Genomic DNA, 10,862 nt, shown 5'->3' with positions numbered 1-10,862 from the left:
GTGGAACCAGCGAAGAGGATGTTGAGGGCGCTGCCTCCATTAATGAGGACCTTCTAAAAATGGACGCCTTTGATTATGGGGTCCAGAACAAGTGGGAAGCGCCCTAGGTATGGGATGTCCAACCACTAATCTACTTGAGAGAACATAATCAGGTGTTTCGACCAGTTGAGGTATTTTGGGTCGAAGATGGGACCGTCGTAGGAGGTGACCGACATGACGCGTTGGGCTACAAGTTTCTACTCTCGCTTGTCCTTAGAAATAGCTCGGCCACCGAAGATGGTGGCGATAGTCTTGGTGGGGTCCTGGTATGTAGGACCCTTATTCTTGTTCTGCTCTTCTTCCTAACCATCCCCGGTCTCATCATCGTTACGCCATTGCTTCTTCGATGGTTCGCCTCTCAACGCTGACTTCAAGCCCCTACACTCGTGCATGGTGTGCTTAGCCTCCTTATGGATGGGGCATATGCCATCAAGTAACTTGCCGAAATCAGCGTCATATGTGTGTTTGGCACGTGTGTCGATGGTGTTGATGTTGCCATCAGGTCGACGACGGTGACTTTGTCTGCCCCTTGAGCTTTCTTGGTCAGGGTTGTCATGGCAGTGGTCGCGATCGTCATGTTGGTGGTCTTCGCGATGGGCAGAGCGGGTGGTGCGCTCAGTTTCTTCGACGTCAGCATATCCATTTGCCGTTTGGATTAGCTCACCAATGGTGGTGGGCCTCTTGCGATAAAGTTTTTCATGAAGTTGTTCATGCCGAAGCCCCTTGGTGAAGGCTGCAATGGCCTCGGTGTCAGTGATGTCAGGGATGGAATTCCTTGTTTCTGAAAAGCGCCTAATGAAGTCAGGCAGGGGCTCTTCGAAAGATTGATGAAGTTTTTCCAAGCTGTACTTGGTGCCAGGTTGTTGTCGACACAGAATTTTCACCTCCGTGCCGAGGACACACGCAGCAAGCTGGAAGAGTCCGCTCGATTGAGCAGATCCGCCTGGCTTCAGCACAAGGGTGGTCAATCCTATGCAATCCTCCCAAGACGTGCCAGTCAATTTGACCCTGCAATTGACAAGAAGAGAAAGCTTATCAGTAATTAAGGGCGGAACGTGCCAGTGTTGCCAGACAGTCCCGAATGTGTGGTTCTGAGAGCCGATGTGAGAGGAAATCAACTAAATAGCCGATCCCAACATGTTCACAATAATGAATTGATTAAAGCTCATGGGGTTGTATAAGAAGGATCGGTTATCATTCAAGATAAATGTTATTTAAGCAAATATTAATCAATGACAATAAGATATCAATGATGATTGGTTTATACTAAGCCAATGATTACAAGTAACCGAACTCCCTTTATTTAAAGAAACAACTCAACACCTCTTAACCATTTAATAAAGGTAAATCTAATCAACATGTTAGATCTCATCTATCGCCATGACTAATGGGGCATAAGGCAGAATCATGCAGGCCATAGAAACAATAATAGACTCGACGATCCTAACTCATTACTAATATCAGTGGGGCATGAGGCAGAATTATGCAGGTCATAATACCATAACAAGATCATGGGACTAACACATCTGTCAACTTATCTCTACTTCAATGATCTTATAATGTGAACTGTTCATGAAAGCATTCGATATCGGCTAAACAGCCGATTCAGGCATAGCGCACAGCTAAGGTCATGCTTTCTTAGGAATGGGTCTACTAACTAACAATCCCCACTCCATGGTGTTAACAGTGGGATGAGAGGCAGAATCCCACAGGCCACGATGATGGCCCATGGAACGGTTTTCATTAACTAATAGATCTACTCAAGATTGGACATGCCTTAACTGCACGCTATGCACGATTAAGATTGACGCAAAACAACCGATAAAAACATAACTCATCGCTTAAGATATAGATTAGATTAGTTTTAGATTAGCAAACGATGAGTTAAATAAGATACAAGGCCGATCCAGATCAATCTCAATCGGGCAGAGTGATATTGCTGTAATTAGATAAACAATGAAAGCAATAAGCAATATCGGTAACTTAATGAATCTACCAAAGACTGCCATACTAAGGTAGAGCCTATAACTTAACCTTGATCTAATTCAAGCAATGGGGTGTGAGGCAGAATCACACAGGCCATACTTGAATTAGACAAGAATCAATAACTAGTCTATACTAGAGTCGCAGTGGGGGTCGACCGGATCGAAGCAGCCATACAAACAGAGGCATAAACCATGACAGTACTTACAGACAAGCAGTCAAGGTCAACCAGATCGATGCAGCCATACTCATTGAAGAACTCGCCAAGATCTACTCTACTCCTACTCCTAAGGGGTGACCAAAGCCAAAAAAAGTAATTGACTTTGTATTTGATTGATTGATGTCTTTACAATAGCCGGGGTTTGGTATTTATACCCGGAGTCTAAACATGAACCTTACTCGAGTATGACTCAATACAATCTTTGGTATAATGAAAATATTCCTAATTTAAGATAACTTGGACTCTAATCTTTCCCCTTTTGTAGAGTCTGATATGTATCTTCTTGGCGCCAATCATATCATGTTATCGTTATCTGCTGATATCATTCGAAGAGAATGGATCCAGTGTTGCATTCGATCCAGCAAATATCAATCTTTACTCTATCGACTCCTTGATTGGCATAATTCTAGAAGCATGCGAGTTTCCGCGCTCTTCTCCCAAATTTTGATGCCCCCAATTTTGGGATAAAATGATTTTATCTCGAAATTCCGGATCACTGGTTTACCACGCTGCAACTGCACCATCCAAAATATATGTGCGACTCCTGACTCCCTGGCCCGAGTTCTATATAACATCCCAACAGTATATTTTGTAACTTACTTGGCCAGTTCGCCTTCTCCCTTCCTCTTAAGACAACTTCAACAGCCGATGCCATCATTGCCGAGGCCTCAAACCCTAGCAGATCATCTGTTCCAATGAGCCACCGTCCAAGCGATCTTTGCCAGATCCAAACCAGTTTTTGACCGTGATGGCGACCATCAACCATGTCCCTAAGGTATGTCCCCTAGTCTCCATTTTCTGAGTATCAGTCGCCACCCCATATCTTCTTTCTTCTTGAATTTATTTTATCCGATTTCTAGGAAATGAGGAACAAGATCTTGATTCCATCAGCTACCGTCCCTAACGCTTTCTTTCTTGATCCTATGGGCGATTCTGATCCATCCAATTTTATCCACCAAGAGACCAACCAAATCCCTTTTAAACAGTCTATAGTGGATTCATCCTCCTGGAACAAAACTTCCTTCAGAAACTGGCCTAACGCACATAAGGGATGGAGAGATTGGTTCTGTAGGGTATCTACAAAAAAAGGCGGAGACTAGGAGCTTTATGATCTGAATCAATGCTTAACACTTTTGTTGTCTGAAATGGAGAGGAACGATTCACTTTTGATCTCTACTTCTTATTTTTGGTCTAATGCTCTGACTGCTTTCATTTTTTGTCATGGCCCAATGACCATCACTCTGGCGGACGTATACATGCTGACCAGCCTTAGGATTATTAGATGATACAACCATATGAATATTTGAGTGTCGGTTCCAAGAGATTGGCTGAAATTGTAGACAGTAACGGATGGGCAAGTTACATTCTGAATCATATTGAAGATGGACCAACCGTCAGTGAAAGGGAATATGTGGTCTTTTTGAACATGTGGTTGGAAAGATTCATTTTCTACGGGTCATCTTGTGGTCCAACCTATAATCACAAACTCATGGCAGAGCACCTAGCATTAGGCAAGAATATCCCTCTCAAAAAATATCTGCTAGGAGCTGCTTATCATCTGATGTACCAGGTGGCTGCCCAATTACTAAAGAATGAGCCGATACAGACTATCAGTGGTCCTTGGTGGCTGATACAATTGTGGCTCAACTTGTACATGCACAAGATTGTAAAGCCTGACCTTAGAGACTTGAGCTTTCCCTCCTCTAATTTTGGTGAGGAATATAGAGGCAAAGAAGGAAGAACTCGATGGTGTACGAACTATGGCGAGGCTGCATCGTCTATAATAATCAACTCTGATGCTGGCCACCTCTTCAAAAAAATTTACAAAGGGTTTGATGCGGCCATCCTCACCTGGCTACCTTATAATGAGGAGGATGAACTGATTTTTCCTTTCAGATTCTGATTTGAATCCGGCTATTCGGACGAAACAGCGGCTGTAATCTTTAATTCTTTTATTAAGCCCTGTGTCCTTCCAGCCGAATTTCATCATGGTCGTGGTAAAATGATTAAAGGCTCCTCCATCTTAGGCAATCCTCCAACTTATAAGTTTTACAATCCTTCATTTGTGGCCCATCAGTTTGGCTTCGGTCAACTCCCCCCTTGTCTGTTCTTTAAGAACACCCTGAAGCCGAGGGAAGATATCAGTGATGTGCTAGAAACTTTCAAAGTCTTTCAATTGGGATTAGACCTTCCATCTTTTTCCTTACACGACTAGGTCAGGGCCAGCTTTTCTTCTAATCTCTTTGACTCCTGGTGGCAAGAATGGCATTCCCATCTCTTCTGTGGGCCAGTCTATCCTCTGTGCATAGCTCTGGATGGGGAATTTGCTTCTGATAGTGAGGTAATCCCTTCATTCTCTTTTCGGAGAAATTACTTGGCGAATCTTCTTGCCAACTGTCCTAACCGATCCTTTTAGGATATTGAATTTGATCCTCCAAGTTAGGATAGGAGAGGGCATCCGATAGATTACCAGCCGTCATGCCTAGTTTCAAGGATGGGATCAACAACACCTTCTTTGAAGAAGTTGATGAGAACCCATGCTGCTCCCATGATCATGACATGTCCATCTCCTAAGTGTAAAGTGGTTCTAGGGGCAACTCAGAAAGCCACTACTAGAAAAAGACTCCATAGGACAAGATCATCAGCTGCTCAGGTGAACGATTCACACTTTCTTCAAACTAACGTTCAATTTTTTATCCCATTTTTCCTCACAGTTATCGAGCATCGCGTCTCAGTCTACTTTGGGCATGGGACAATTATCTCAGGCACTTGATCCATCACTAACCGAACCTTCATCTCAAGAGAAGCCGGTTTCAGTAGAGGCAATCGATGCTTTCACGATGGCAGAAAATGTGAGTTCTATCCTTGATATTCGTTGTAATATTTCCCTTTTAATTTCTTGATTTGCCTAGCTTTCCAACCTTTATTTAATCATTTGTCATGCTAGACATCTTCTAAGGAAACACCCGTGCAAGAGTAAGGGCCTGGCAGTTAACCTATTGACAACGATCCCGTTGACGTTGGGAGCAGTCCCATTGTTGATACTCATACTGTCGATTCCCCGACTCGGCACACATCTGACAGTAAGGAAATCGTATGCTTGGTGTATTCCTCTACAATAAACATGAATAAAAATCTCCTCTTGCCATTGTAGATATAATCGCCAGGAATCTAGAGCCGATTCAACCAGATGCTATTGGTGCATTACCAGTTGTTCCCCCTCTTCTGATAGAGGCTACTACAGAGAAGGTACTGTATCTTTTCACCATCCATTTCTGTGACAAACTGATTCAAACCTCTTAATCAAGATTTCCCCTATATACAGGCACTCGATCCTCCAGCACAGAGTTGTTCTTTTAATCTTGAGGAGTATTTTGATGAAGATGAAATCAGATCGTCAGCCGCCTCTTCTGCTGAATCCTTGCCAGAGGAGACCAGAAATCGGCTAAAAGATATACTGCCTATATTTGAGAAGAACATAGTCGATTTGGTCTAGGATACTGAATCAATGCAGCGAGTCTTCTTGGCTATTCAGGGTGATCCATCCCTAGCTCTCTCCAAGGTCCTATCATATTTGCCTATTTTTGAAGATCAGGCCTTGAAGGTGAAAACAATCTAGAGGAACTTGTCCATCCGTGAAGCCTTGCTGGCCAAAAGGGATTCCAACAGTCAAGAGGTTAAAGAACTGACATAGTCGATTGATGCTCTGAAGAATTCTTCCCTCGGGACTGATCCAGAGTTGTCTCAGTTGGAAGCCAAACGTGCAGAGCTTGAGAGGGAGCTAGAAAACGTGAAGGCCACCATTGATCATCGCAAGTCTACTCTGGCTCAAATACCTGATGCCATCAAACAGAAAAAATAGGAACTGTTGGCCAAAGTGAAAGAAAGTAGAACTGTCCATAGCAGCCTTGAGAACGCCCCTAGAACAACTGAAGAACGCAAGCGCAAGATCGCAGAGGCTAATGCTGTCCGGCTTGCAATACTGAAAATTATTCAGGATGTTCTGAACATGTAATCCGTAGGTCAACACATATATCTTGTGTATGATAACTATATCTATCTTGTTGTATTTCTTTCTTCGGCTGAGGAGCTAATTTGAAAATAGCCGATCCTAGATTTATGATCTTGATCTTAATTGAATCTAAAAATATGGCTTTTATTGAGAGAACCTCTCAACTTTCTGTCTTCAGTAGCTTGACGCCGCATTTTTCTCAGTATTTAGCGAGGCGACGCTTCGCTTTCTATTAATTGCGGTTGCCTTTTATACTTCCTCGAGGCATCCATCTCTTCGCTCCACGGCTTCAAATACCAGCCGGGGGCTCTAGCCTCGAACACATCTATACTTGCAACTGCTCCTATTCCTTTGCACTTCTCCACCTTCACAACCCTGTAGCGGTTTTCTCCCTTTCCAATAGATCCAAGCAACTTCATGGCTGGTGAGGACAATCGCGGCAAGCGCGTGGCAGAGGAGACACTAGAGGAGAACATGCTGGTGAGCCAGCGCCTCCGACACATGAGGTGAGATCGGTGCCTTCTGCTTATGGTGATGATTTGCAACTTTCTGTTCATAGGGGTGAACTCTTGTTCCTAGGTTTGTCGTGAACGACATGCTTCGTCTTCTTCCTAGGGCTGGTGAACCTTCTGATGCCGTGTCCTCCACACCAGACTCATCGTTGGATTCCTCCGATTTGTACAACGGCGACGATGCTCAGTGTTTCCTCTAGGAGTGGAGGGCGGCTTAAAACCGCTACTCCGAGGCGACTCGAGAAAATGGCCAACTCGAGATCCATCTTGGGGCTTCTCAGGTCGCTCTTCATGTGGCTGAGGAGGAGGCCAGTGCCATTCGAGCGTGGCTGGTCAAGTCTGATGCTGTGGTAACAGGTAAGATGATCTTCAGGAATGTTTCCATTATGATTTCTTACTGCCTTCATCTTGATAGTTTCCTCCTTTTCTGTGATCATCAGCCCTGACAATACAGTTGGAATCTCTCCAACTGGCAGCGAACACGACTGTTGATGCCATCAATGCCCACGGCTCCCTTATCAATGCTCGTCTCCACGACGTTTCGGCCTGTGTTCAGGAGATCGCCCTCCATGGTGTTCGTCATGGTGCGACGGTGGCGCTGACCGCGGCACAAGTTCAAACTAGGTACGAACTCCATACCATGGAGGCTGGTTTCCCATTGGGCGACGGCCCTAAAGAACATGAGGACCTACTAGAAGAGTTCGTCATGGCAGCGGAGGCCATAGTGGACATCACATTCGCTCTAGATATAGTGAACAAGGTTTTCGATTAGTTTGTACTTAGGGTAACCTGATGAACAAAGACTCCTGTTCATTCATGAATGTATCTTAGTACAACGCTTCTGTGTATGACTAGGCGATACATATCATATTGGCTTTTACTATCTTCAAAGATCTTTCATTTTTGAACTAGAGGTGATACCTTCCTAGTACCGGCTATTGAAGTCGAGAACGAATCGGCTATCAAATTCAGATGTCAGAATAACATCTCTTTATGCATTTTTCATTCCAAAGATCAAACGATCAATCAATCCAAGTCAAGCATCCTATTAAGCAAAACAGAACTTCTCTTAAGAAATCCATTAACTCTGAATCACACTTATACTTTAACTCAGCATTCACCTACGTCGGCCTAAACCCATTTCTAATACTCAATGTTTATTTTCCTTAACTCAATGGCCGACGCGACACCACGATTATTGATTAAAATAAACTTTCAGAGCCGATTGCTTGAACCGGCTGTTGGCCTTCACTGTTAATCCTGATGAAGCCTCCTTCTCATGTTTTGCTAGAAAGGCATTCGAAATCTCCTAATTCCCAAAACACTGGATCGGCTGTTGCGATGCTCACAGACTCATCAGCTTGAACCACCTCGACATCATCCCCATGCCATTGAATCAAACATTGATGCATGGTTGATGGCATGCAACAGTTTGCATGAATCCAGTCATGACCGAGGAGTAAACTGTATGAGCCTTTTCCATCGATGACAAAGAATGTGGTGAGCAGAGTTTTACTCTCGATTGTTAACTCGACATTTATTGCCCCCCAAGTTTTAGATGTATTCCCTCCGAAGTCTCTAAGCATCATGTCGGTCTCAAGCAAATCTCCTGGTCCCTTGCCAAGCTTACGAAAAGTAGTGTAAGACATAAGATTGACAGAAGCACCTCCGTCCACTAACATTTTGTTCATCGGCTTCCCGTCAACAAAACCTTTCATGTATAAAGCCTTCAAGTGCCGATGTTTGACTAGCTTATAAAATATTGCTTGGTGTGTAACCGTCAACTTGGCAACCATCTCTTCATACTCTGATTCATCGAAGTCTGAGTAAACTTCCTGATCCGCCGGAGCTCTAAATCCTGATGGCAACAGAAAAGCCTTTTGAATATCAGCCGATGGTTGCTTCTTATTAGCTATTTGCTTAGTATGCCACACTTGAGTTTTACTGGATGGCTGCGCCTGTTCCATCTCCTTATTCCTTAGGCAATGCACTCTTCTCTTCTGGCTTCTTGTTAAACCTCTGGGGCACCATTGGCCTTCCTACCAAACATGTTCCCTCTGATTGTTTCCTTCTTCATGATCAGCCCAGTCTTGGTCAACAACTCTTCTTCCTAGCCGATCATGAATACTTTTATTCCTCTATAGTCTTGCTAATGGTATCCTTATCCTCATCTGGTAGGTCTTCATAGTGTACCATAAGGATGTTGTCGTTGTTGTGAGCCTCCATGACGATTGTGGGGTCCCACCAGGTGTGCTAGAAACATATGTCGACACAGAATTTTCGCCTTCATGCTGAGGACACACGCAGTAAGCCAGAAGAGTCCGCTCAATTGAGCAGATCCGCCTGGCTTCAGCGCAAGGGTGGTCGATCCTGCACAATCCTCCCGAGATGTGCTAGTTAATTTGACCCTGCAATTGACAAGGAGAGAAAGCTTATCAGTAATTAAGGGCGGAACATGCCGGTATTGCCAGACAGTCCTGAATGTGCGGCCCTGAGAGTCGATATGAGAGGAAATCAACTAAATAGCTGATCCCAGCATGTTCACAAGAATGAATCGATTAAAGCTCATAGGGTTGTATAAGAAGGATCAGTTATCATTCAGGATAAATATTATTTAAGCAAATATTAATCAATGGCAATAAGATATCAATGACGATTGGTTTATACTAAGCCAATGATTACAAGTAACTGAACTCCCTTTATTAAAAGAAACAACTCAACACCTCTTAACCATTTAATAAAGGTAAATAAAATGAACATGTTAGATCTCATCTATCACCATAACCAGTGGGGCATGAGACAGAATCATGCAGGCCGTAGAAACAATAATAGACTCGATGACCCTAACTCATTACTAATATCAGTGGGGCATGATTCAGAATCATGCAGGCCGTAATACCATAACAAGATCATGGGGCTAACACATCTTTCAATTTATCTCTACTTCAATGATCTCGTAATGTGAACTGTTCATGAAAGCATTCGATATTGGCTAAACAGCCGATTCAGGCATAGCGCACAGTTAAGGTTATGCCTTCTCAGGAACGGGTCTACTAACTAACTATCCCCACTCCACGGTGTCAACAGTGGGGTCAGAGGAAGAATTCCACAGGCCGTGATGATGGGCCATGGAATGGTTTTCATTAACTAATAGATCTACTCAAGATCAGACATGCCTTAACCGCACACTATGCACAATTAAGATTGATACAAAACAGCCGATAAAAAATATAACTCATCGCTTAAGATGTAGATTAGATTAGTTTTAGATTAGCAAACGATGAGTTAAACAAGATATAAGGCCGATCTAGATCAATCTCAATCAGGCAGAGTGATATTACTGTAATTAGATAAACAATGAAAGCAATAAGCAATATTGGTAACTTAATGAATCTACCAAAGACTGTCATACTAAGGTAGAGCCGATAACTTGACCTTGATCTAATTCAAGCAGTGGGTGTGAGGCAGAATCACATAAGTCATACTTGAATTAGACAAGAATCGATAACTAGCCTATACCAGAGTCGTAGTGGGGGTCGACCGGATCGATGCAGCCATACGAACAGAGGTATAAACCATGACGGTACTTATAGACAAGCAGTGGAGGTCGACCAGATCGATGCAGCCATACTTACTGAAGAACTCGCCGAGATCTACTCTACTCCTACTCCTAAGGGGTGGCCGGAGCCAAAAAAAGTAATTGACTTTGTATTTGATTGATTGATGTCTTTACAATAGCCGGGGTTTGGTATTTATACCTGGAGTCTAAACATGAACCTTACTCAAGTACGACTCAATACAATCTTTGGTATAATGAAAATATTCCTAATTTAAGATAACTTGGACTCTAATCTTTCCCCTTTTGTAGAGTCCGATATGTATCTTCTTGACGTCAATCATATCCTGTTATCGTTATCTACTGATATCATTTGAAGAGAATGGATCCCGTGTTGCATTCGATCCAGCAGATATCAATCTTTACTCTATCGACTCCTTGATTGGTATAATTCTGGAAGCCTGCGAGTTCCCGCGCTCTTCTCCCAAATTTTGGTGTAAACAGTTGTTCACATGTAGCCATGTAGTTATCAATGAAGAC

The sequence above is a fragment of the Miscanthus floridulus genome, chromosome 17, assembly GCF_019320115.1.
Source record: "Miscanthus floridulus cultivar M001 chromosome 17, ASM1932011v1, whole genome shotgun sequence".
Classification (NCBI taxonomy): domain Eukaryota; kingdom Viridiplantae; phylum Streptophyta; class Magnoliopsida; order Poales; family Poaceae; genus Miscanthus; species Miscanthus floridulus.
Note: the sequence above shows the minus strand (reverse complement) of the source record.